General features: G+C 51.5%; 1 pseudogene; it reads left to right on the forward strand.

The window, feature by feature from the left end:
• Positions 1-4565: 4565 nt before the first annotated feature.
• On the forward strand, positions 4566-5953 carry LOC147991067 (uncharacterized; annotated as a pseudogene).
• Positions 5954-7747: the final 1794 nt, after the last annotated feature.

Raw genomic sequence — 7747 nt, forward strand, 5'->3', positions numbered from 1 at the left:
ACTAGTCGACCAGAGGAGGAAGTGCCTGGGTTTCAAGGCGATGTGCTAAAGGAGTTGTCCGCTATGCATGCTCGGGCCCAGAAAGCCATGAGGAGTATGGTGAAGGCATTATGGCCATCTGACATTCCTCCAGAAAGTATGGAGGGCCTGGCGAACCTGTTCAAAGGTGCCCGGCGCCGGTTCGAGCTATGGAAGACGTCAGCCTGCCGTGAAGGCGCACGAGAAGCCTGGGCCATGGTGAAGACACACTTCTCGAAACTGGATCCCAATCATATGGCCCGAGTAGGACCAGAGGGACCAGATGGGAAGGAAATCCCTTTAAATTTAGTCTATGATCAAGTAATGATTGCTGCGAAATATTCGTAGGAAGACTGCAGATTAGACAGCCTTATAGACGACATGGAGAAGGAATAGGTTTTTAACTTAATGTATCAATGTACATTTATGGTCAACCGATGGTTTGATCCGAACATGTGAAATGATCTTGTCATCGCAGGCTTTCGGCTTTAACCTCCAGACCAATAATGGTGGAGTGTTTCCGGATACGTAGGACAAAAAGAAGTATCCTTCTGGAAACCAGGCAACCCAGTCATTGTGCTCGAACAGACAAAAAATTCGAGTTCAGGATGTATGTTATTTTAGGTATGTAAGAAACATCTTCCAAGGAAAATAGTTTCGTTAAAGGTTCCTTTCCTTGGGTCGGCATATTATGATTATACGTGTCGGGGCATGTGGTTCGTAGTACGGAAAAACCGTCTCGAAGTGTTTAAAGATGATTGCAATACAACAACAATATGTCATTTTAGTGCCGACCAATTATTCCCTTAAGAACGCTAGCTTTCGGCTGCACCCGTCTGAGGTACATGTCCGGATGACCCGGTTGCAACAATCGAAGAGTTGCTCCCTTTATGCCCTAGCCGAACAATCAGGAACATAGGGCATAAGCATAGGAGTGAAGCAACCTAGCTTGGCAAAAAACTTAAGTCATAGAGGTGCATATAATGGCAAGAAAGGATGTATATCCGAAAACGACACATATATTGTGAGCTCTAGGCTTGATATAATAATAAGCTTCTACTTACAGAAGCCCCCGGTCATGGTAGGGTGTATACATTTAAGGATGTGTACCCCTCAAGTGTTCGGCCTATCCGAACACACCATGGGAAACGTATAAAAAACTAAAAAAGGAAAAAATTGAAAAGGAGACAAAAGAACGAATAAGAAGCATGGCCATACTTATGCGTAGAATCTTTGGAGCCGGGCAGCGTTCCAAGGGTTCGGCTCTAAGCGATTATCCGATGCATTGCGAAGGCGGTAGGCTCCTCCTATCAGAACTTCATCTATAATGAAGGGACCTTCCCATTTTGGTTTGAGTTTGTCCTTTTTATTCTCTAGGAGGCGTAAAACAAGCTCACCTACATTGTAAGTCTTTGCCCGCACTTCTCTGCTTTGGTACCTTTGAGCTTGTTGTTGATAGAAGCAGAACGGGCTTTTGCGACACCACACTCCTCCTCCGGGCCATCTAAGTCGCCCTGCCGATCGAGCTCGACCTCTCTCTCTCTCTCTCTCTCTCTTCATACATGCACACTTGAGGTGAATCATGAATAATGTCGTAGGGCAAGACAACCTCAGCGCCGTACACCATGAAGAATGGTGTGTATCCGGTCGTGCGGTTGGGCGTGGTCCGCAGCTCCCAGAGTACGGAATCAAGTTCCTCAACCCAGTGTTTATCTGACTCCTTTAGGGATCGCACTAGTCTGGGTTTGATGCCGCTCATTATCAAGCCATTGGCCCGCTCGACTTTACCGTTTGTTTGAGCGTGATATACGGAGGCGTAATCAAACTTGATGCCCAGGTTAGCACACCAATTGTTTACCTCATCAGTTGTGACGTTGGAGCCGTTGTCAGTAATAATGCTATGTGGGACACCATAACGGTGTACGACACCGCATATGAAGTCTATCACCGGTCCGGCTTCAGCTGTTTTTACTGGTTTGGCCTCTATCCACTTAGTGAATTTATCCAACATGACCAGTAAATATTTCTTCTTATGGCTTCCCCCTTTAAGGGGTCCGACCATGTCTAGCCCCCAGACCGCAAAAGGCCAGGTGATGGGGATAGTTCTTAGGGTAGTAGGAGGCATATGGTTTTGATTGGCGAAGAGCTGGCATCCTACATAACACTGTACAAGGGCCTGTGCATTTGCTCGGGCCGTGGGATAGAAGAAGCCTATATGGAAGGATTTGCTTATAAGAGCCCGAGCTGCAGCATGATGGCTGCTGAGGCCATCATGTATTTCGGCCAAGAGCTGATGCCCCTCCTCTTCGGAGAAACATCTTTGAAGAACTCTAGTAGTGCTTTTCTTGTAGAGTTCTCCTTCATGAACTTTGTAGGCCTTGGAGCATCAGACTATGCGACGGGCCTCGTTCTGATCATTAGGGAGCTCCTGCCTATTAAGGTAGGCCAAGAAGGGTTCGGTCCATGGAGCAATAACCGCCATGATTACATGAGTGGAAGGCGTTGGCTCAGTGCCCGAGCCCCCAATGATATCTGAATCGTGTTCGGTGTCCGGGGATGTGATTGGTGCCGGACTGTTATTTCCGCTCTCGTCTTGCCATACCACAGATGGCTTGAAAAGCCTCTCCAAAAAGGTGTTAGGTGGGAGGGGGTCACATTTAGCGCCCATTCGAGCAAGGATGTCTGCTGCTTGATTACTATCTCAAGCCACATGATGAAACTCGAGCCCCTCAAAGCGAGATGATATTCTAAGTACAGCGTTGCGGTAGGCCGTCATCTTTGGATCTTTTGCATCGAATTCTCCATTTATTTGAGATATCACGAGGCTCGAATCCCCACACACCTCAAGGCATTGTATGCCCATAGAAACGGCCATCCGGAGTCCGTGCAGGAGCACTTCATATTCGGCTATGTTATTGGAATTCGTATACATGATTTGTAATACATAACAGACTGTGTCCCCTGTAGGGGATATTAGGATGACCCTAGCCCCCAATCCGGCTAACATTTTGGAGCTGTCGAAGCACATCACCTAGTTGGAGTATGTGATGTACTCTTTAGCGAGTTCGGTTTCTGTCCATTCAGCGACAAAGTCGGCCAACACCTGAGATTTAATAGCTCGGCGTGGCTTGTATGTCATTTCAAATGGCAAGAGCTCGATAGCCCATTTGGCAATGCGGCCGGTGGTGTCTCGATTGTTTATGATGTCATTGAGTGACACTTCAGAGGCCACCGTGATCGAGCACTCTTGAAAGTAATGTCACAGCTTTCGAGATGCCATGAAGACCGCATACGCTATCTTTTGATAATGCGGGTATCGGGATTTGCATGGTGTACAGTCGGCCAAGTCTAGGATGATTACCCTGAAGACCATGGCGCTTACGTCGTCTTCACTAGCATGGCCAGCGATAAGCACAGCTGGCGCCAACAACACCACGAAGTAAACACGGTTGCTTCCACCACTCCAGAGTTCATGCATTGGTCTGAAAAGCCCATCAGCTAGAGCCGGGCCGACCACCCGGCAGACCGCCTAAAGACCGTCTTCATCACACCATTCGGAGCCTTCTGTTACCTGACGATGACGTTCGGCTTGAGGAATGCCGGCGCCACCTTTCAGCGTTGCATGCAGAAGTGCCTCCTCAAGCAACTCGGCAGAAACGCCCACGCCTATGTGGACGACATTGTGGTGAAGACGGAGAAGCGCAGTACCCTATTGGAAGATCTCAAGGAGACCTTTGAAAATCAGCGCCAGTTTTAGATCAAGCTCAACCCAGAGAAATGCGTGTTCGGAGTACCGGTCGGCCAGCTCCTCGGCTTCCTGGTCTCCGAACGCGGCATTGAGTGCAACCCGGCCAAGATCAAAGCCATCGAGAGGATGGAAGTACCCATCCGGCTGCGAGATGTCCAAAAATTCACCGGCTGCCTGGCATCTATAAGCTACTTCATCAGTCGGCTGGGCGAGAAGGCCCTTCCCCTGTACCAGCTCTTGAAGAAAACCACTTGTTTCGAGTGGAATGACAAGGCGGATGAGGCTTTCCTCCAGCTCAAGAAGATGTTGACCATGCCGCCTGTCCTAGCCGCACCGACTGATAAGGAGCCCATGCTCCTCTACATTGCCGCCACTAGTCGGGTGGTCAGCACGGTCATGATGGTCGAACGTAAGGAAGACGACAAGGTTCTGCCGGTCCAAAGACCGGTATTTTATTTAAGTGAGGTATTGTCGACTTCCAAGCAGAACTACCCCCCACTACCAGAAGATGTGCTACGGCGTACACTTTACTGCCAAGAAATTGAAGCCATATTTTCAAGAGCACCCTGTCACGATTGTCTGCACTGCTCCGCTTGCCGAGATCATAGGCAGCCAAGACGCTTCAGGCCGAGTGGCCAAATGGGCCATAGAATTGGCCCCGTACACCATCTTCTACCAGCCTCGCACCACCATCAAGTCCCAAGTTCTGGCCGACTTCCTTGTCGACTGGGCCGAGACCCAGTACCTGCGGCCAGCGCTGGACTCCACCCATTGGCGGATGCACTTTGACGGTTCAAATATGCGCATCGGTTTGGGAGCCGGCATCGTCCTCACCTCTCCCAAAGGCGACAAACTCAGATACACATTGCAAATCCACTTTGCTCCCTCCAACAATGTGGCCGAGTATGAGGCACTAATACATGGACTCCGGCTTGCCAAAGAACTCGGCATTCGCCGAATTCTGTGTTACGGTGACTCCGACTTGGTAGTCCAGCAGTCGTCCGGCGATTGGGACACCAAGGATGCAAACATGGCAAGTTACCGCTTCCTCGTTCAGCAACTCGGCGGATTTTGGAAGGATGTGAATTCCTCCATGTGCCACGAAGCGACAACGAGCAAGAAGATGCTCTGGCACGGGTTGGCTCCACCCGGCAAGCCATACCAGCCGGCGTATCCCTCCAGCGACTCCTCAAGCCGTCCATCAAGCCCTTGCTAGAGTCAGATTATATCTTCGTGTCAGCTGCTCCTGAAACAGTCAGATCCGGCTCCAAAATTTCAGCAGTCAGCCTGGGGACTTCGGCAGGCGGCCCGGGGACCACAACAGTCGCACCCGGCCCGGGGACTGCGGTAGTCGCACCCAGCCTGGGGACTTCAGATCTTGGCCCGGGGACTTCAGCAGTCGGCTCGGGGACTTCAGCAGTCGGCTCGGGGACTGCAAGAACACAGCAAGCGGCGGCCGACTCCAGCTCGCCACCTCCCAACCCAGCCGCCCAGTGAAAGTGGCAGTATTCACAACAGAGGAAGTCTCAACACCATCATGGGCTCAGCCCATCCTTAACTTTCTGGTAAACAAGGAGCTGCCAAACGATGAGATCTCGGCCCGACAGGTGCAATGTCGGGCAGCAGCATACACCATCATCAACAGAGAACTCGTAAGGCGTAGCGTCACTGGTGTATACCAGCGCTGCATAGAGCCAGAAGAGGGCCAAGCAATCCTCAAAGATATCCACCAAGGCGAGTGTGGCCACCACGCGGCCTCAAGATCACTTGTAGCCAAAGCCTTTCGCCATGGTTTCTTTTGGCCGACTGCCCTAGAAGATGCAAAAGATTTGGTCAAGAGATGCAAGGGGAGCCAGAAGTTCAGTTCCAAGCAGCATTTGCCGGCTTCTGCACTCAAGACCATTCCCCTTACCTGGCCTTTCGCCGTCTGGGGACTGGACATGGTGGGACCATTCAGGACAGCATGCGGCAGCATGACTCATCTGCTCGTCGCCGTGGATAAAGTTACCAGGTGGATAGAAGCAAAGCCAATCAAGAAGTTGAACGGTCCGACTGCTGTGACTTTCATTGCAGACATCACCACTCGGTACGGCGTACCTCACAGCATCATCACCGACAATGGCACAAATTTTGCCAAGGGAGCTTTGGCTTGTTTCTGTACGACACAGGGCATCCGACTGGACTTAGCGTCCGTTGCCCACCCACGGTCAAATGGCCAAGTCGAGCGAGCAAACGGCCTCATCCTGTCCGGAATCAAGCCCCGACTGGTCGAGCCTTTGGAGCGTTCGGCCACCTGCTAGATCGACGAGCTGCCGGTCGTCCTCTGGAGTCTGCGCACCACTTCGAACAAGTCAACCAGCTTCACCCCCTTCTTCCTCGTGTATGGTTCCGAGGCGGTCATCCCAACCGACATCGAGTTTGACTCACCTCGCATCACCATGTACACCGAGGCAGAGGCCAAGGAAGCACGAGAAGATGACATTGACCTGCTGGAAGAGGGTCGGCTGTTGGCACTCAGCCGGTCCGCCATCTACCAGCAGGGTCTACATGGTGGACACACCCAAAGGAAACGACGAGGACGAACGGGAGGACGCAACGAAGGGTCGTTCCTCCGAAAAGCAGTCAAAGCGGCGGCGTAAGCGCCGCTCCAAGCCCCGCCTCGACAGAGACAGCGGTCATATAGACCCAGCCACAGAGCAGGGTGAGCCGGTGAATGATGAACATGACATCGAGAAACCGTCCGAACAAGGAAACTTGGATAAACAAACCGCACAACCCGTCCCCGGCAAAGATAACAGTCCGGTCGACCTCACGCCGGACAAGTTCCTGGAGCAGAAGAACCTCCACAAAAGGCTCGTCGCCACTACGCATAGCCTGAAAAAGCAGAAGCGGAAGCTCAAAACTGCGGAAGATGCACTCAGAATCAGGTGGAGCAAAGTACTCAACACCGCAGACAAATACGGCGACAGTCGCCACACAAAAAGCTACCCAAAGCGAAAGCTCCTGCCTGAATTTGATGAGGAGGCCTTAGAACCTCCGCAATCAACAAATAAGGAAGCCACCCGGTCGGATAAATGGCCCCATGGCCAATATAGAGCGGCAAGAGGCGCCGCACACAAGCCAGCACGCAACCCACTCAAGGATTCACATCAAAAAGATGGCCCAGCCAGATCTATCTACGGGCCAAGAAAGCAAGCTTTAGTAAGAAATGCAACACAACAAACATCCGAACACTACGACACACCCAAATATAGGGGTGCCGCACACCCCCTATGTTTCACCGATGAGGTGTTGGACCATGAATTTCCAGCGGGATTCAAGCCCGTAAACATAGAGGCGTACGGCGGAACGACAGACCCTGGAGTCTGGATTGAGGACTATATCCTCCATATCCATATGGCCAGAGGAGACGACCTCCACGCCATAAGATACTTACCCCTCAAGCTCAAAGGGCCAGCCCGGCATTGGCTTAAAGGCCTTCCCGAAAACACCATTGGAAGTTGGGAAGAGCTCGAGGATGCTTTTCGGGCAAATTTTCAAGGGACCTATGTCCGGCCTCCGGTTGCAGACGATTTAAGTCATATAACTCAACAGCCCGGAGAGTCAGCTCGGAAACTCTGGAACAGATTTCTTACTAAAAAGAACCAGATAGTCGACTGTCCGGACGCCGAAGCCTTAGCAGCTTTCAAACACAGCGTTCGAGACGAATGGCTCGCCAGACACCTCAGCCAAGAAAAGCCAAGAACAATGGCCGCATTAACAAGCCTCATAACCCGCTTTTGCGCGGGAGAGGACAGCTGGTTGGCAAGATGCAGCACCAGCGACCCAAGTACATCTGAAGTCAGGGACGGAAATGGGAAACCGCGTCGCAGCAAGGACCAGCGCCGAAATAAGGGAAACAGCCTGAAGAGCACGACAGTCAACATCGGATTCAAAAGCTCTCGGCAGGGTCAGAAAAAGCTGCCCCTCAAGGATAACAGG

This window comes from Triticum urartu, chromosome 1A (assembly GCF_056163025.1).
Source record: "Triticum urartu cultivar PI428250 chromosome 1A, HENAU_Tu73, whole genome shotgun sequence".
In the NCBI taxonomy this organism is placed as follows: Eukaryota; Viridiplantae; Streptophyta; class Magnoliopsida; order Poales; family Poaceae; genus Triticum; species Triticum urartu.